General features: G+C 41.2%; 1 protein-coding gene across 17 annotated transcripts in view; it reads left to right on the forward strand.

Moving 5' to 3' along the window:
- Positions 1–20,310, forward strand: part of CD300LF (CD300 molecule like family member f) — a 104,170-nt gene that overhangs the window by 43,689 nt on the left and 40,171 nt on the right. For 8 of the 17 annotated variants that reach the window (XM_049635812.1, XM_049635813.1, XM_049635815.1 and 5 more), the window contains one exon: positions 4,906–20,151. The exons of 1 other annotated variant lie outside the window; for it this stretch is intronic. The gene's annotated coding sequence lies outside the window, so the exon portion shown is untranslated. The remainder of the gene's footprint in view (positions 1–4,905; positions 20,152–20,310) is intronic. 8 more of the 17 variants (XM_049635814.1, XM_049635824.1, XM_049635816.1 and 5 more) reach the window with 8 other exon arrangements.

Genomic DNA, 20,310 nt, shown 5'->3' on the forward strand with positions numbered 1-20,310 from the left:
AAAATGTTTAAATTGTGACAAAATATACACAATATGAAAGTCACCACCTTAACAGCTTTTTAAGTTTTATTTATTTCATTGATCTCTACACCTTGAATTCATTATTACCCTGGGATAAAGAGCTGGATATTCTACTGACTGAGCCAGCCAGGCTCCCCAAACCTTAATGACTTTGTTTAAATCTTATTTATTTATTTTGAGAGGGACAGAGAGAGTGTGAGAGGGGGAAGGGCAGAGAAAGAGGGAGAATCTCAAGCAGGCTCTGCTGTCAGTGCAGAGCCCATGTAGTGCTCAAACTCACAAAACCGTGAGATCATGACCTGAGTTGAAATCAAAAGTTTGAGGCTTAACTGACTGAGCCACCCAGGTGCCCCTTAATTTTTTTTAAGTTTATTTATTTAGAGTTAGAGAGTGTGCACACAAGTTGGGAAGGGGCAGAGAGAGAGGGAGAGAGAAAGAATCCCAAGCAGGCTCTGCACTGTCAGCACGGAGCCAGACACAGGGCTCAAACTCATGAACCATGAGATCACGACATGAGCCAAAATCAAGAGTTGGACTCTCAACCAACTGAGCCACCCAGGCGCCCCCCACCTTAACGATTTTTAAGTGTGTAGTTTGGTAATGTTAACTGCATTCACATTGTTACGAAACCAATCTCCAGAACTCTTTTTATCTTCAAAAGAGAAACTGTACCCATCAAATAGTAACCCCTTATTTCCTGCCACCCCAGCCTCTGGCTACCACTACACTACCTTCAGTCTCTGAATCTGACTGTTCTAGGTAGCTCATTGGAGTGGAATCATAGAGTATTTTTTTGTTACTGGCTTATTTCACTTACCATAATATATTCAAGGCTCATCCATGTTGTAGCAGGTTCAGACTTTCCCTTTTATTTTTTAAATGTTTTTATTTATTTTTGAGAAAGAAAAAGAGACAGACCATGAGTGGGGGAGGGGCAGAGAGAAAGGGAGGCACAGAATCCAAAGTAAGCTCCAGGCTCTGAGCTTTCAGCACAGAGCCTGATGCGGGGCTCGAACTCACAAACCATGAGATCATGACCTAAGCTGAAGTCAGACACTCAACCGACTGAGCCACCCAGGCATCCCAGACTCTCCTTTCTTTTAAAGGCCAAATAATATTCCATTGTATGTATGTTCCACATTTTCTTTTCTTTTTCTCCAATTTTTTTTGTTAATCTTTTTTAAAAAATTAAGTTTTTAATTTTAATTCCAGTATAGTTAGCATACAGTGTTATATTAGTTTAAGATGTACAACATAGCCATTCAACAATTATATACATTACTCAGTGTGCTTTTATTCCCCATCACCAATTTCACCCATCCCCAAACCATCTCCCCTCTGATAACCATCAGTTGTTTTCTATAGTTAAGCGTCTGTTTCCTGGTTTCTCTCTCTCTTTATCCTTTGCTTGTTTGTTTTGTTTCTTAAATTCCACATATGAGAGAAATCATGTCTTGTCTTTCTCTGACTGGCTTATTTCACTTAGCATTCTACTCTGTAGCCCCATCCATGTTGTTGCAAATGGCAAGATTTCATTCTTTTTTAATGGCTAACTAATATTCCAGTGTGTGTGTGTGTGTGTGTGTGTGTATAAAGAAGTTGTGGTATACCACAACATTCATTTATCAATGGACACTGCTGTCTCCATACTTTGGCTATTGTAAATAATGTTGCAATAAACATAGGGTGCATACCACATTTCCAGAAGCCATTGATGGACACTTGGGTTGCTTCCACCTTTTGGCTTTTGTGAAGAATGCTGCTGTGAACATGGGCGGACAAATATCTCTTCGACACAATGTTTTGAATTCTTTAGGGTAAATATCCAGAAGTGAAATTGCTGAATCATATGGTAATTCTATTTTTAATCTTTTGAAGAACCACCATGGTCAATGCCTTTTTATACCTTTGTATTATGGAAGTGGTATCTTCTCAAATCTCTCTGTTTTAAAATTTCTTTCCTGTTCCTGAATGATCTCTGCTTTGTTAGGGTCAGTTTTGCTATTTATTTATTTTCTTTTGTGTTTCAGATTTTTAAAAAAAATCTAAGGATTTTTGGTTACCTTCATGCTTAATGAGGCATGGGAATGGCTCTGATATCTCTGTATGTGGGCAGGATTTGTAGCAGGTTAAAGTTTTAGAGGAGTGGTCAGGGAGTTTGTGCAGAGAGAGAGGGAGACACAGAATCTGAAGCAAGTTCCAGGCTCTGAGCTGTCAGCACAGAGCCCAACGTGGGGCTTCAACTCACCAACTGGGAAATCATGACTTGAGCCAAAGTCTGAGGCTTAACCAACTGAGCCACCCAGGTGCCCCATACATTCTCATTTAATCTAACTAGTAATTCTATAAGATAGTTTTTGTTGTATTCATTTTACAGAAGTGGAAACAGGATCAGAGTTTTAAAAAGCTCACATAGGGGGCGCCTGGGTGGCTCAGTCTCTTAAACGTCCAGCTTTGGCTCAGGTCATGAAATTGGGGTTCCTGAGTTCGAGAGTCCCGTGTCAGGCTCTGTGCTGACGGCTCAGAGCCTGGAGCCTGCTTCAGATTTTGTCTCTCTCTCTCTCTCTCTGCCCCTCCCATGCTCATGCCTGTCTGTCTCTGTCTCTCAATAATAAATAAACGTTAAAAAATTTTAAAAAGCTCACATAGGGGGGCGCATGGGTGGCTCAGTCGGTTGAGTGTCCGACTTCGGCTCAGGTCATGATCTTACAGTCTGAGTTCAAGCCCCGTGTCGGGCTCTGTGCTGACAGCTCAGAGCCTGGAGCTTGCTTCAGATTCTGTGTCTCCCTCTCTCTCTGCCCCTTCCCTGCTCATGCTCTCTCTCTGTCTCAAAAATAAATAAAAATTTTAAAAAAAAGCTCACATAGGAGGTTGGAATTTGAACCTAGGAATATGTGACTTCAGATTCCATACTCTAAACCAATATACTACTTTGAGTCTGAAAGTTTGAGCTGAACCTCATGTGGGGATTAAGTGGCAGTTTCATTTTGGGTCACAAGGAAATAATCTATAAACTGTAGTAACGAATGTGAAACAAGAGAACAGCTGAGTTCAATGGATTTGAAGAAAATACCCAGAATAAATCCTATAAGGATTTAATGCTGCAGGAAGTTGTGAAATGCAAAGATGGGATGGGTTTCCTAACATTAAAGATCCAGCAACATCTCTCTTCCACTGAAAGGCTTGGCACTGCTCCCATGGCTAAGCTCTGGGCTCTTAATGTGAGTGAGAAAAGCACTACAGGGAAGGTGCAGCCTGTATATGCAGCCACCTGCCCTCTCCTCATGCTGCAAAGCTTGGATGGGGATAGAGATTATGAGTCATAGTGGCCTAGGAGGAACAACGGTGCTGTCCTCTTCCCTTGGGATTTTGGAGAAGATGGTTCCTTCCTTCACGCATTCATTCTTAGCCAGGCACTGTGGTAGGTGCTGGGGATAGACAGATAAAAGAGCCACAGTTCCTGCCTCTGAAGAGCTGACAGCCTACTAGGCATGGCTAAGACATATATATATATATATATATATATATATATATATAATGTGATAAGAGCCGTGATGGGATGTAAGGGAGACAGTATGGCACAGTGGTTAAAAAAAACACAGACACAGGTCTGAATTCTAGCTCTGCCATTTTTTGTTTTTGCAACTTGGTATATTAATTCACTTTGCTAACCTTCACTTTCCTCCTTCATTGGGTTATTGTGAGGAGTAAATGAAATAAGGCATGGGAAGTGCTCATCCCAGTGCAGTGCCTGGTATATATTGAGTGCTCAATATGGGGGGTCATTGTAGTGGATAATATGGACTGAATGTGCTGTAGGTCTGGAGAAGAGGGTGACCAACTCTGTCTGCCCAGAGGTGAGGAGGAAGATGGGGGGCAGGGAAGGCTTTACTCAAGAAGGTGCCTCCAAACACCAACTCTTCTTTCCCTCTTTTTTTTTTTTTTTTTTTTTTTGAGCAGCAGGCAAAAGTTTATTAGAGTATAAGATTAGAAAGGAAGAATAGTAGGAAAGTTCTCTTTACAGAGAGGGGAACATTTGAGAGGGAATGCCCCTCTTGTTTCCTGAGAAAACCCCCAAATGGTGTCTTCCATTGTCCTAGCACCCCACGGGGTCAAATTGGTGAAGTTCCAATAAGGGAGCTTCCAATAAGGGAGGATCTCTATAAGGTCAGGTGGGCAACTCTCCATGATACTAGATTCTTGCTGCCTTGTCTTCTCTAGCTTCTTTATTAGATATTTTCTGGGAGAGACACAGATAGATAATGAATGAATGAACTTTTATTATGACCACCATGTGCCAGGCTCTTTTGCATGTTATCTAATTTAACCTTGCTCAATAATCCTCTGGAGAAGGCTACTTTTCTTCATATTCTATGAGTGGTGGGGGTGAAGATCAGGGACAATAAGCTAATCAAGATTGAGCAGGTGGCAGATGGAGCTGAGATTCAGTCCCCATAAGTGTAGCCCCAAGTTGATAGGTTTTCCACATCCTGCAGCTGTCTTTTTCACATGGATCCTCAACCAGGAGTTGTGGTTCAGAAAGGGACTGTGGAGATTCATTCAGGGCTTTTAGCTCCATAGATGGAAAAATGCCCTGGCATAGAGGACTTTTTTTAACTCTAAATTTCAACCTTTCCTGCCATTTGGTCAGAGTTGGGGAGAGGAGAGAAGCAGAGGGTGTTTTCCGTTCCAGAGATACCCAAGTACCACATCTGTGCCAACACCTCCATTACTGGTACATAATGGGAATGCCACAAAGCGAGAGCAGTGTTCTGGTGCCTCTCTTACCAGGAACGTGGGGAACTCCCATGGGCTAGGGCTCCATGCACCGGGGGTCCTTGTAAATGGTCATTAGCATTGAGCTCTCTCTTGTTTCACCCACAGGCCAGCAACTATCAACCATGGGACAAACTGAACATCCAGGCAGGCACAGCCCCGCTACTGAGTTCAAAGCTCTTTGCAGCTCACGTTCTCCATCTTGTGGACATTTATCCCTGGCAGAGTCTCAGAAGTTGGTAACTGTGTGTTGGAGAACTACTAAGCTCATAGTCCAGGGAGGTGAGCTTCTTTGCCCAATATGCAGGGAAGCTCAGGCAAAATGAGAAAGTCAGCAAACTACTTGTATTCTTCTTAGCCACCCCTTATGCTTTATCTCCTCTCTGTGGAGCTTAAACCCTTTTCCACATAAGAAAAAAATGATTTTTTCCATAGTCAGCAGCAGCAGGTGTGTGTGTGTGTGTGTGCACCTGTGTGTGTGCACCTGTGTGTGTGCACCTGTGTGTGTGCGTGGGTGTGCATGTGCATCTCTGTGTAGGAGGTATCATATTTTTGAGGATCTGTCTGCTGGAATCACAGCCCGCTTGGCCATGATCCTATTCTGGCAGGCCCTCTTACATAGCCTGCCACCTGCTTGCAGGGATCAGTGTATTCAGTTTCAGGTATTTTCCAGAAGAGGCAGAAGATACTCTGGGCACAGACCTGAGCATCAAAACTTGGAAAAGAGAATTGAATCCTTCCTTCCAAGATCTGATAATGCAAGGATACTAAACCTTTTATGCATCTGTTAGCCAAATTTTTCTTTATTTTCTTTCTTTCTTTCTTTCTTTCTTTCTTTCTTTCTTTCTTTCTTATTTGAGAGGGAGAGGGAGAGAGAGAGATTCTTAAGTAGGCTCCATGCTCAGCACAGAGCTGACACAGGGCTCTATCCCACAACCCTGGGATCATGACCTGGGTCATGGATGCTCAACTGACTGAACTACCCAGGTACCCTGCCAATGTTTTCTTTAAATTGGACCTTAGGGTGCACAGAATTGGAATAATCAAAATAATTGAACTCTGACACACTCATCACACTCATCCTTAAATGGTCCTTCCTTCCCTTCCCTCCCTCCCTCCTTCCCTTCCTTCTAATGTAATAAGAACCTAAAGCAAAAGCTAGGGCCATCACAATAACCTACATTTAACCATATTTCCACCCCTCACCCCACCCATCCCTCCTTCTGAGGTTGTGATCATCCTGATTCCTATGTCCATCACTCCTATCTTTTTATGTAGTTTTGTTGCATCTAAAAATACATTGCATTTCTAAAAATACATCTTGTATTTTAGGGTTTTTTTTGACTTAAAATTATATTGCTATAATTGTTTTTGCATGTTGCTGTAGGTTGTTGTTTTGAGTGCTGTGTATGTTTGGTTGAGTAAATGGATCACAAATTTTTCATTTGTTCTCTCACTGCAGGGGGCACCTGGTTTTTATCTGCTGTGAACAGCACTGTTGTGAGCTTTCTCTTACATGTCTTTGGTGCATGCATGAATGTTTGTCTTTATTTCTCTGTCTTCAAAGCATTTATTCAAACTCCCTGCATGTGCTGTCCTGGTCTTGGTGGAGAGTGTGGCATACCTCATGTCAAACCATACTGGGGAATGGGGTGCCTGGCTGGCTCAGTCGGTAGGGCATATGAATCTTCACCTTGGGGTGGTGGGTTTGAGCCCCACATTGGGAATACAGATTACTTAAAATTATAAACTAGTTAAAACAACAAATTGGTTCTTAAAAAAAGCATGTTAGGGGATAAGGCTGCAAGGCATTCTGATGGAAAGAGACGTGACATGTTGAAACAAACCAGGGATTTTGGTTCAAATCGACCTGATTTAAGGTCCACCTGGGCCACTTACCAGGTCTATGTATTGGGCAATTTCTTGACATCTTTGAGTCTCAGTGTTGTCATTTTTAAAAAACGTTTCTTTGTTTTGAGAGAGAAAGAGTGTGCATGCACATGCATGCACAAATGAGGATGGGGCAGAGAGAGAGGGAAAGAGAATCTCAAGCAGGTTCCTTGCTGTCAGCATGGGGTCTGATGTGGGGCTTGATCTCATGAACTGTGAACCAAAAGCAAGAGACAGGCACACAACTGGCTGAGCCACCCAGGCGTCCCTCAGTTTTGTCATTTTTTAAAACTATTTTTTAATGTTTTTATTTATTTTTGAGAGAGAGAGACAGAGAGAGCAAATGAGGAGGGGCAGAGAGAAAGGGGGATAGAGGGTCCAAAGCGGGCTCTGTGCTGATAGCAGAGAGCCCAGTGTGGGGCCTGAACTCACAAACCACGAGATCATGACCTGAGCTGAAGTTGGACGCTTAACCGACTGAGCCACCAGGAACTCCTCAGTTTTGTCATTTTTAAAATGGGAAGGAATTATACCTCCTGACAGGGTTGTGAGGAATAAATGGGCAAAAGGATGTTTGGCATCTAGTTGGTGCTCAATCCATGGGAGCTGCTATTAACCTGAGGTGTAATGTGAGCTCCTTGCACAGGCTGAGTGTCCATTCGGCAGGGATACTGTAGAGGAGACTCAAATACTAGATTCGGAGGGAAGTGGTCTAGGAATATTTCCCAATAGAGACTTCAGATGGGTTCCTTCAAAAATGGGGAGGTTGGGTGTCCTTATCAAAAATATAGATTTCCCCTGACTTTCTGAATGAGAATCTCTTGGGGTGACACTTGGGAATTTGCATGACTATAATGTTCTGTGGGTGACTCTGACATGAAGACAAGTTTAGGAACTACTGGATTAGTGGCTTCTAACATCCCTTTTAATTTTGTGCTTTGAGTAACTGTTCAGAAAGGGCTTCACTTCCCCAAGAGAGGTTAGGAGAACTGTGGAGCAGTAGGAGGATACTGAATGGAATTAAGAAGAGCATCTAGATTTCTTAGGAAAGGAGGGAGGGCATGACCCAGATGGCCACATGAGGTCACTCTAGGGAGCACCTTTTGTATAGAATACAGTGAGAATGACCCCCAGTCCCTCGGAGCTCAGCATGGTGCTCTATAAGATGAGTCCTCCTGAAACAGTGCAACATATTCCTATGTTTCTACTTAGGAAGAATGTGTACTTATATTCTTTTTCTCTAGAGCTAGACTAACTGGCTTTGAATCTTGATCCATCCCTTACTGTTGTGTGACTTTGGGCATGTCACTACAACTTCTCTGTGACTCAGTTACCCCATCTGTAAGATATGGATGATAATATATATACCACACAGGGCTGTTGTAAGGATAAAGTGGGTTAATATATAAGACTTAATAAAAAAGCTTCTGTAGTGTATTGCACTTAGAAAGTGAAAGGTTGGTGTTACTTCCATCATCATCATCATCATCATCATCACTATTCTGCCATACATTTCACTTATAGGATTCTATGAATCTAAAATGAATCTAAAATGCATCTAAAAATGCAACCAGTTCTGGGGTGTCGGGATGGCTCAGTCAGTTGAGTGCTGACTTTGGCTCAGGTCATGATCTCGTGGTTTGTGGGTTCAAGCCCTAGGTCAGGCTCTGTGCTGACAGCTAGGAGCCTGGAGCCTGTTTTGGCTTCTGTGTCTCCCTCTCTCTCTTTGCCCATCCCCTACTCACGCTCTCTCTCTCTCTCTCTTCTCTCAAAAATAAAATAAACATTAAGAAAACATTTAAATGCAACCAGTCCTGTTTAGAAAATAATAAAAGAAGGATTGCTATTATTTTCCTTTCCCTACTACTTTGAGCAAGGAAAGATAGTATTCCTGAGTAAAATATAAATGTGAAAAGGATTGCTAGTTAATCCCCAAATATTTGTTCTTTCCTGGTTTTACAGTAATGGAAGTTTTAGCTAGGCACATGGTTAAGGAGTAAAAAAAACACAAAACATTTCCTAGCCTCCTTGCAAGTCGGTGAGGTGACATAACTAAGTCCTGGCCAAGAGGATGAGTGGAAGCCACATTTCTAACTTCTGAGTCATGCCCTTAAGAAGAAAGGAGCAAGCCCTCTCCTTCCCTCCTTCTCTTCCTTTTCCTGGGAAGTGGAGGTGGTGGAGGAAGGTGAAGCATCCACCTTAGACCTTGAGATGGAAGCCAGGTCCTGAAGATCATGGAGTCATGGGTGAGAAGGGCCCTAAGATCCATGGAGCTGCCATGTCAGTTTTGGACTGTTTACCTTTGGGTATTATAAGAAAGATGAATGCACATTTCTGTCTTGTGTATGTTATTGTTACATTGGCTTTTAATACAATACCTGAATTGGTATTCTACATAATGTAGTTGTTATGTATATAAAAAGTAAACATTCTACCAGGTGGTCAAAAGAGCAAAGGAGTAGGTAAGGAGAGGAGGAAAAATACTTATTTGAGTGATGTAAAGATAGAAATATGGGGATGAAAAAATGGGAACAGGTCTAGGGTGAGGCAAGAGAGGTGGCTAGGGACAGTCACTCTCAGGGTCATTCAAGATTTCTTAAATTTTGTGCCCTGGGTGCCTCTCTTATAGTCTTAACCATGGAAAGAAAAGAGATAGGGAATAGAGGGATCAGAACTGAGAAGAGGGATGATCATAACATGGAAAGAGAGGAGAGAGTGGGGTGAGCTGGGTGGAGAGGAATTACAGGAGAAAGAAGGTAGAGAGGAAAGGGCAAAAGGAAGGAGTAAGGGTGCTCTTCAACTTGGTTGAAGTTGAACCAATCTTCAACTGGTTCAACATGGAAGTTTTTAATTCAGAGAGAGTATACCTTTACACTTGATATTTTAAAAGTGGGAACAGATAGAAGGTCTTATTTCATCTACCAGCTCTAAAAATTAGGGATGGACAGGGAGGAAAACACTGTTGAAAAAACTAAACAAGGAGGATGTGACAAAGGACGGGGATGTGTGACAGTCAGGTGAATGTCAGCAAGCTGACACCTCACAGCCAAATTTGAAGTGAGGTTACAGGGCATTGGTTGTGGCTGAGTGAGAGGCGAACCTATTTTTATGAGATATCTGAGGAGGGAACTTAGGTCACACATTCTTCCCATTTACAGGAGGCAAATGCATGTGTCAGTGCTTTTGTGTTTTGTCCTGTCCTCTATTGCACCACAGTGTGCCAGGTGATCAATGGCTGTGAGACACATTAAATAAGGTCAGCCTGGAAAAATCCCCAGATTCTAGCACTGCCTATGTTTGATATATATCCAGTCATCACATGACCTCATTGTCTGCCTTGAAGTTTTCCTATAGCTCAAGGCATGGAGAAGGGGAGATCCAGGCTTCAGGGATGGGTCATGGGGTTAGAGGGCAGCCCACTGGATATTGCAGTTCTCTGGAATTGCTGTTTGGTCCACAGTTAATGGTTGTGCCCAAAAACATAATTTAAAGAAGGCTTTGTTTCCTTCAGAGAGATGCGAGAGAGTCTTGGTAGGAATGAAGGTAGATGGTAGTAGACATAGGAGAAGAGACCATTTTTTCCTTAGGGAAAGGCCCTAAGAAAGGGGCCTTACTCTGATATCTCTTTCCACACTGAGATTCTTCCAGTAGTAAAGCTCTGTGTTTATCTTATCACTGTGTTCTTGAGCACCTGCTGTGCTCAAGGAGCTATATGGTATGGAGTCATTTGTCTACAAGCCCTACCTGCCTCAGTAGATTGTTGACTCCTTGAGAGCAATACCCATGCTGGCTTCTTCATTGCCTCCATCAAAGCACTCAGATGTGCCTTATTTATCCTTTGGATAAATAATGATTAAATAAGATGCAATGACAAGGCACAGGCAACAAGTACTTTTGGTATGTGTTGAGAATCCATCCTGGACACAGAACTTGGTTTGGGCTGTAAAGAAGGCTTCTTGGGTATTTTTGTTTATCATGGAAGTGTTGGCTTTTGTTTTCCCTCTTATCTCCAGAGACGCTGTCAGCCTCATGAGACTAAATCATCAATCAACATTTACTCTCCAGATACTGTCCTTTGCCAGACACACAGGATGCACTTAATCAACCTCTTCATTTAGTTTATGTTTCAGGTAGAAGCAAGATGAGAAAGATTTCCCCCATCTATCAATTCCTGCTTCTACTTCTGATTTCCATTTGGAAAAACAACTCTCAACTCAAAAATAAGCATATTTAAGGATTATTTTCTTGGAATCTTGGGGATGAAAGGATATTAAGAAATTAGGTGTTCTAAGGAAAATGGTCATGATGGAAAAAAAGAGACAATTTGTATAATAGGATCTCAATTTCAGAAAAATAATATACATCTAGAATAAGTAGGGAAGTACTATTACCAGAATATTAACAGTAAGGTAATTGGATTGTGGTGATTTTTGTTTTCTGCCTTCTGGATCTTGAAAATTTTCTATAGTGAATATATGTTACATTTAAATCAGGAAACAAGACTTAAAAAAATAACTAAAGAAATTCTATTTCTTAAGCTGGGTAGGGGGCACACAGATGTGCATTTTATTATTATTCTTTATCATTTACTTACAGGTTATACATACACTTTGTATAAAATATTTAACAGTCCAATTTTTTTCAATTGAAGAACCTTTTGTTTAAATAAAATATAATCTGGATGCTCTCTTAATTATTTTTTTTTAACGTTTATTTATTTTTGAGACAGAGAGAGACAGAGCATGAACGGGGGAGGGTCACAGAGAGAGGGAGACACAGAATCTAAAAATGCTCTCTTAATTAAAGCAAGGCGTTCCCTGGAGGTTAGCCTAACATGTGATCTATCCTAGAAAATGTTCCATATGTACTAGAGAAGAATGTGTATTCTGCTGCTGTTGTATGGAATGTTCTGTATGCCAGTTAGGTCCATTTGGTTCAAGTCCAATGTTTCCTTGTTGATTTTCTGTCAGGATGATCTATCCACTGTTGGATGTGGAGTACTGAAACCCTCTCCTATTATTGCATTGTTGTCTAGTTCTCCCTTTATATCTCTTAGTATTTGCTTAATATATTTAGGTTCTCTGATGTTGGGTGCATATATATTTATGATTGTTGTATCTCCTTGATGAATGAACACTTTATCATTATAGAATGACCTTCTTTGTCTCTTATTACCATTTTTAGCATAAAGTCTTTTTTTTTTCTGATGTAAGTATAGCCACCCCTGCTTTCTTTTGGTTTCCACTTGAATGGAGTATCTTTTTCCATTCCTTCATTTTTGAGCCTAGGTGTGTCCTTAAAAACTGAAGTGAATCTCTTGTAGGCAGAATTTGGTTGGGTCTTATTTTTAGCTATCCAGCCAGTCTGTACCTTTTGATTGGAGAATTCAATCCATTTAATTTAGAATAATTATTGATATGTAAGGACTTAATAATGCCATCTTGTTTATTGCTTTGTGGCTGTTTTGTAGAATCATTGTACTCTTTTTCCTCTTTTTTGGCCTATCTTTATGAATTGGTGATTTTCCATGGTGGTATGCTCTAATTCCCTTCTATTTATATTTTGTGAACTTACCAGAGTTTTTTGTTTGTTTGTTTGGTTGGTTGGTTGGTTGGTTTTGTTGTTACCATGGCACATTCATAAAGCATATTATAGATTGAAAAGTCTATTTGAAGCTGATAGCAACTTAACTTTGACTACATACAAAAGCTTTACCCTTTTACTCCCACCTTCTATGTGTTTGATGTCATCTTTGCCTGTGTTTTTGAATGTATTTGTTAACAAATTATTGTAGTTATAATTTTTTAATACCTTTTCTCTTTAACATTTATACCAGAGTAGTTAGCACACCATCATTTTATAAAATTACAGTTTTTTAAATCTAACTGTATGTTTATCTTTACCAGTATGTTGTATATTTTCATATGTTTTCATGTTACTAGTGTCTTTTCATTTCAACTTGAAGAACTCCTTTCATCTTTTCTTGTAAGTCAGATATAGTGGTAATGAACTGCCTCAGCTTTTCTTTGTCTGGAAATGTCTTTGTTTCTCCCTTATTTCTGAAAGACAGCTTTGCCAGATAAAGTATTTCTTCCAACATTTTGAATATATCATTCCACTCTCTCCTGATCTGTAGAGTTTGGGCTGATAAATTTACCAATAGCTTAATGCGGGTGCCATTGTAGGTTGCAATCTTTTTTTCTCGCACTGCCTTTAGGAATTCTCTCTGTCCTTGACTTTTGACAGTTTTATTATAATGTATCTTGGGGAAGGTTATTTTGCATTGAGCTAATGATCTATTAGCTTCATAAAGTTGGGTGTCTAAGTCTCTCCTCAGGTTTGGGGAGTTCTCAGTGATTGTTTCTTTAAATAAGCTTTTGGCCTCCTTCTATCTCTTTTCTCCTTATGCAACTCCAATTATTCTGATGTTTGTACTTCTGATGAGGTCTCATAGATCATGTGGTATTTCTTTGCTCTTTTTCATTCTTATCTCTTTGCTCTTTTCTCAGATTATTTCAAAATCTCTATCTTGTACATCAGTGATTCTATCTTCTGTTTGGTCTATTCTGCTGTGATGCTCTCCTATTGCATTTAAAAATTTTATTCACTGAATTCTTCAGCTCCAGAATTTCTATTTGGCTCTTTTTTTAAAAAATGATTTCTGTCCCTTCTTTATTTTATTTTTTTTACGTTTTATTTATTTATTTTGAGAGAGAGACAGAGAGTGCACATGTGCACGCAAGCAGGGGAAGGACAGAGAGGAAGAGAGAGAGTGAATCCCAAGCAGGCTCCATGCTCAGTGCGGAGCTGATGTGAGGCTTGATCCTATGACTGTGAGATCATGGCCTGAGCCAAAATCAAGAGTTGAACCCTTAACTGACTGAACCACCCAGGCACCCCTGATTTCTATCCCCTCTTTAAATTTCTTATTTTGTCCATGTATTGTTTTCCCAATTTTGTTCAATTGTTTTTCTGTGCTTTCTTATTTGAGACCTTAAAGCAGCTATTTCAAACTCTTTATCAAGTAGATTGCAGAATTTTGTGTCTTTGAGTTTGGTTACTAAAAGATTACTGTTTTCTTTTGATGAGGTCATGTGTCCTTTATTCTTCATGTTCCTTGGAGATTTGTGTAGCTGTTTTCTCATTTTAGTAGCAATCGCCTCTTCCAATCTTTACTAATTGGCCTCAGCTAGGAGATATTTTCATTGGTTCTCTTATGTCTGGGACTTTCTCCAACCTTGTATGGATACGCCCACTTCCTGCTTCTTGCTCCCTTTTGTGGCAGAATTCTTAGGTTTGTATGTCTATCTTACAATGCACTGGCTGTTGGAAACCTCTCTTCTTTTCCAGAAGGTGGCGTTATAGCTCAAGTTTGTAGTTCCATTTCCCATAGGGCCAGGCCTGTTTTCTGAGTGCATTCCTTCCTGGTCTACCAGAGGCTGCTCTTGCCACCCACTTGGGAGTTTGCCCAAAGAACTGGCTGCAGGGTGGGTGGGGAAGTATAGGTTTAACACCTGGGGTCTTTAGGGTTCCCACAGTCCAGGCTGGGGGGTCCTTGAGTCAGGTTTTCTCATCAGCTCATAGGGGAGTTTCCTGTTTGCAGTCAGCAAGAACCACATCCCTTTAATGCCCTTTGATATTCTTATCTGCCTCTTTCTTGGTTTCTTTCCTGGCCCCTGTCATGGAGAACATGCTTAAATAGTCTGGTTGTTGCAGGAGGGAAATGGGTTTTCCAAGCAGTGACCCACACAGCTGGAGAAGCCAGGCACTCACTCACCCCCACTCCTTTCCCCTCCGGAGAGGTCGCTGCAGGCTAGTTCAGCCCCACATTCTGCTGCCTTGGGGGAGGGGTTGTGCTGGCAAAGTTCCTCTTATCTTCTTTCATGTGTCCAAATTTGTATTTTTTTTTTCTCTCCTGGAGTGCTGGAATCTCTCCTTGGGAAGTCTGGACTTCTACAAAGGCTCTCTCATTCATGGGTATCTGCCCACTAACACCCCTCAGATGTTCCCCAAATGCAAGTGGGGAGGGTGGGGGCTAGCTCATTGGCTACTGCTGGTTCTGCAGTCCTTACCAAGGTCTGTCTGCCTACTACTCATTGCACAAATGGGCAACACTCTTCCTGGGTCTCTTGGTGTATGGTACTAGATTCCATAACTTCCACAGAGACACTATTGTTTGTGGACAGATGCCAATTTTTAGTTGTTAAAAGGGAGAGAGATAAAAAGGAGGAATGCCATATGCCGCCATGATGCTCTCATTTTTTTTAAGTTTATTTATTCATTTTTGAGAGTGGGAGAGAGCATGTACACAGGGAAGGGGCAGAGAGAGAGAGAGAGGGAGAGAGGGAATCCCAAGGAGGTTCTGCATTGTCATTGCAGAGCCTGATGCAGGGCTCAAATTCATGAACCAACCGTGAGATTATGACCTGAGCCAAAATCAAGAGTCGGATACCCAATAGACTGAGCCACCCAGGCGCCCTTCTCTGTCTAATTTCTTTTTATCACTGAATGATATTCCTTTGTATGATGCACCACAGGTTGTTTATCGATTCACTTATTGAAGGACATTTGGATTGCTTCCAATTTATGGCAATTATGAGTAAAACTGCTATAGACATTTGTGTTCAAAGTGCTCTTTTAGGGGCGCCTGGATGGCTCAGTTGGTTAAACATCCAACTTCGGCTCAGGTCATGATCTCACGGTCCGTGAGTTTGAGCCCCGCGTCGGGCTCTGTGCTGACAGCTCGGAGCCTGGAGCCTGCTTCCGATTCTGTGTCTTCCTCTCTCTCTCTCTCTGCCCCTCCCCTGCTCACCCTCTGTCTCTGTCAAAAATAAAATAAAACATCAAAATAAAAAAAAATTAAAAAAAAAAAAACAAACCAAAGTGCTCTTTTAACCCTTCAAGGAGACCCTACAACTAGCACTTGTGGTTTGTGACACACTGATTTCTTCTCCATGACCACAGTGCTCTTGGTGGTTTTTCAGGCTACAAGAACAGAAAATTGCCATACTATTGTTTTTTAGCACTTGCTTGCCAAACACTTGCTTCTCAGTTTCTTCCAGAAAAAAAAAAAAAAGTCAGCTGAATAAAAAATGATTGGGGTTGTGAGTGGAAGCCACAATGATGAGAGATATACATGAAATAAGAGAATGTAGTCCTTTGTCTCTGCAGGGTAGGCCCAGATGGAGTCTAACATGACTGGCCTGTGTAGAGGGAAGAAGTGAGTCTTGTGGCCAGAAACATGAACCTGTTTGTGTTGTGGTCACTTTCCTTTTCTCTCTTCCCAGTGCCTGGGGCAGAAGTGTTGATGGAGAATTGAGTAAAAATGGTATCAGGGATAACAATTGAAATGACAAAGACTTTCAGGTTACTTCTGCAGCCATTTATATGTGCTTAGTAGAACTGATAAAATCACCTGTGTTATTCCAGAGATGTTAATTCCAACCACCCTCACTTGCATATAACATTTTATAAAGTTTTATTTTGAAATTTTAGATAATACAACACTTCATAGTTTGCAAAGAACTGTCTACTCATCAACTCATTTATTTCTCATGACAACAATACATGAGAAAGCTGAGGCTCAGAGTTTATTTACCTGCCCAAGGTCATTTAGCAAGTGAATGGCAGAGCTGAGAGTAGAACACAAGGGTTTTGACTCCCAATCCAGTGCTCTTCCCAACTGCTTGAGTTCAGGGACAATTGAGGAAAGTGGAAAGACCAGTGGATGCGAATGGGGTGGTGAGGACAGCATTAGGGGGGCATGCACAGAGAAAGGTGCTCAGGTGGTGGTGGCAGGTGGTAGACAGGGATAGGCAAGAGTCTCTTGTTTTTAGGCTGAGCTTGGTGGGTTGTCTCAGTTCAGTGGATATCACCATGCTTCATGGCAGAACTTAGCTTTGATGGAAGAGAATTCGATTTTGTTTTGTTTTTCTTTCTTTCTTTTTAATAATTTTATTTCATTTTTAAAAAGATTTTGTTTGTTTATTTATTTATTTAATTTTTAAAGTAGGTTTCACAACCAGCATAGAGCCCAGAGCACGGCTTGAACTCAAAACCCTGAGATCAACACCTGAGCTGAGATCTGGGCCACCCAGGCACCCCTTATCTGATTTTTTAAAGTAGGTTCCACAGCCCAGCATGGGGATTGAACTCATGACCATGAGATCAAGAGTCACGTGCTCTACGGACTGAGACAGCCCAATGTGCCCCTCAATTTTGTTTTTTCATTTCAGCAAACATTTGCTCACCTAAGTCCTCGGTCATGTACTAGAGAAAAGGGGATAAGACTCACTGTCACAAGGAGAAGAGTTGATTAATGGCAGTGATGAGAGTATTTCACTTCATCCACAACCTCCAAGAGACTGATTTATAAGCCAGGTTTCCAATTTATTTATTTGCGATGGGAAATATTTGTGACATGATAACTGGTGATCTTTACTTACCAAGTGGAAGGTCTGTTCAGGAGACCAAATGATCATTCTGAACATTGCTTGAAGATAGAATTAGTAACCAGGAATGGTAGTCAAAAGTCACCTGTGTCAAGCTGATTCGGTTTGCTTTTGTTTCTTTAATGGTGTGCTATGTTTGTCTCAGTAATAGGCTTGTCACTAACATGTGGTTACTCCCAACCATTTTTTTCTGGATTCGTTTATGGCTATTAGATATGATTGTCCTGTCACATCCAACCTTGTGACCTAGAGACAGTGCCTGGGGCTGACACGGATGTGGATTCTGGAATCTGGTGATCAACATTTGAATCCCAACCCCGTCACTCACTGTGACTCATGCAAACACTTAACCTGCTTCTTCTGTAACTGAGGCTGAGATTATTTCTGGAGAAATTCCCTGCGGCTCTTGGCCACAGCCACATGCCGAGATGAGATTGAAGATCACCCCAGCCTGGACTATGATGGTAACTAGTCAGAAATGCATGTTAATAGATAGACAACAGATAAAATATGGGATCTGGAATGAGGGAAAAGTCCGCAACCGTCAAGAGGAATGATCTTCAACTTCCGGGAGGAAGCTCAGAATTTTGATGTTTAGCTGAAAAAGCCACTGAATATGAGGCTGACAAATTCAAAATTCATGTAAAATAAATATTCAAGAAAGCGTGTTTGTATGAGTGAAAGGGAGGGGATGTAGGGTCACAGGAGAAGACAAAAAGCAAAGTAAAAATAAAATAAAAGCCAAAGCCAGAGCCACAAACTGATATTTGTGATTGATTTCAGTTCTATGTGCCAAGATCCAGTGCAGAAAGTAACGGGAAGTGGGGCAGTGCCATAGGGCAGAGGTAAGGACATAAAGCAGATGTGAGATAGTGTGGAAACCTCAGGACAGGCCTCCTGCAAATAAATGCTGCAAATAAATGCCCATTCCGGCTCTTGCTTCTTTATCTTTCTGATAATTATGCTCGCTTTCACTTAACTACTTCCTGGTGGCATATCAGGTGGTAACTGAACTTCACAGATCATGGTGTTGGGGCAATGAGCTGTGGGCCTCACTGCTTTGGTATAGATTTCTATGGCCGTTAGTTTTACAAAGTAGGAGTTCATAGGACAGAACTTTACAGCAGTGATATAAGACTTTATAGATGAGGACACAGAGCCTGAATTTTTTATTTTGTCATTCTAGTGGCTGTGAAGTAGCATGCCTTGTGGGGGTTTTTTTGGGGGGGACATTTAAAATTTTTATTTAACTTAATATATATTTTTTTAGTGTTTATTTATTTTTGAGAGAGACAGAGCATGAGCGGGGGAGGGGCAAAGAGAGAGGGAGACACAGAATCTGAAACAGGCTCCAGGTTCTGAGCTGTCAGCATAGAGCCTGACCTGGGGCTCAAATTCACGGACTGTGAGATCATGACCTGAGCAGAAGTCGGATGCCCAACTGACTGAGCCATCGAAGCGCCCCACTTAACTTAATATTAATATCTGATCTGCCAATACCCTATTTATGTTCCTACCTTGTCTGTGAAATAAATTCATAAAGTCATTGAAGTTAGTGATAGCACTAAGTCTCTAGTAGCTGGGTGGAGAGACAGGAGGAGTGGGTCTGTACGTATGTATGACCAAATCATTTTTCTGAAGATTATAATGTTTCAAACAGAGGTAATCTCTTAAGCACCAAAGTGTCCATTTCCGTGGCATTAAGTATATTCACATTTTTGTATAGCAATCAACAACATTCCTGTTGTGGCTTTAAATCGAATTTCTCTGATGACTAATGAAGCTGCACATGCTTTGCATATGCTCATTAGCTACTCATAGATCTTCCTTGGTGAAGTGTCAGTTCCAATCTGTGGCCTATTTTAAAAAACTGAGTTGCTCACCTTTGTTATCAGTGATTTATACAAGTTCTTTATATATTCTAGATGTTCAATGTCTATAGTCCATGGCAAGACACATGTTTTGCATATATTTTCCCCCTGCCTCTTCATTTTTTAAGTGATGTCACTTAATGAACAGGAAACTTCCATTTGGATGAAATCCAATCTGTAATTTATGGGGGTGCTTTTTGTGTCCTAAGAAAGTAATTGCCTACTTCAAGGCTGCAAAGATATTCTCTTTTATGCTTTTTTCTGAAAGCCTTATGGATCTGGCTTCTATGTTTGGGTCTGTGGTCCTTTTAAAATTAATTAATGAATTCTAATTAATCATGTGTATGGAGTGAGTAGAGGTCAAGGTTCATTTTTTTCCCACATGGATATTTACTTGTTCCAACACTTTTTCCTTTTGCATGGAATTGCCCTGGTGTCTTGATGGAAAATCAATTGACTGGGGGCGCCTGGGTGGCTCAGTCAGTTAAGCGTCTGACTTCGGCTCAGGTCATGATCTCACGGTTCATGAGTTGGAGCCCTGTGTCAGGCTTTGTGCTGACAGCTCTGAGCCTGGAGCCTGCTTCAGATTCTGTGTCTCCCTCTCTCTCTATCCCTCCCCTGCTTGTGCTCTCTCTCTCTCTCTCTTAAAAGTAAATAAATGTTAAAAAAAATTTTTTTTAAGTAAAAAGAAAATCAATTGACCGTGTACATGTGAAGTTTGTTTTCGGAGTCTCTATACAGTTCCATGGATCTATTAGTATGACCTTGCCCAGAAATTTAGGATGACAACAGACAATTAAATCTGCAACCTCCTAACCAATAAGCAGAGAAAGCCCTGAGCTGCTTTCGTGGCTGCATCTCATCATTGTTTATATCCCCCAATTTCCCCGGGGCACTCCCTCTATGCCCTCTCGCTCCCCTGATATGAGCTCACTCAAAAACTACTATAGAATCTAGGAATCGAAACTGCAGGCCAGATTTAGAAGCAATTGTGCAATGTTGGGCAGTTCCTAAGTTACTGCTTGTGTGGTTCTTCATGATTTGTGGATAAGAAGCTTGTTTTTTGTCTTTCTCTTACTGACTAGTGTGGACCGTGCATGTGAATGTAGGTGGGCATGTGCAGAAGTTCTTTGTATTTGACTGTAAGTATTTGCATGTGTTCCTTCCTCTATGGGGTTCATCAACTAAGAAACTGGGATCTGTGGGTAGAGCATGCATACGTGCCTGGAGATATCCAGAATCTTTGTGACCCTCAGTGTCCCATCCATGATGTTTCTGGGGTTTCTAAAACTGAAGCGAAT

This window comes from Panthera uncia, chromosome E1 (genome assembly GCF_023721935.1).
Source record: "Panthera uncia isolate 11264 chromosome E1, Puncia_PCG_1.0, whole genome shotgun sequence".
Taxonomy (NCBI): Eukaryota; Metazoa; Chordata; class Mammalia; order Carnivora; family Felidae; genus Panthera; species Panthera uncia.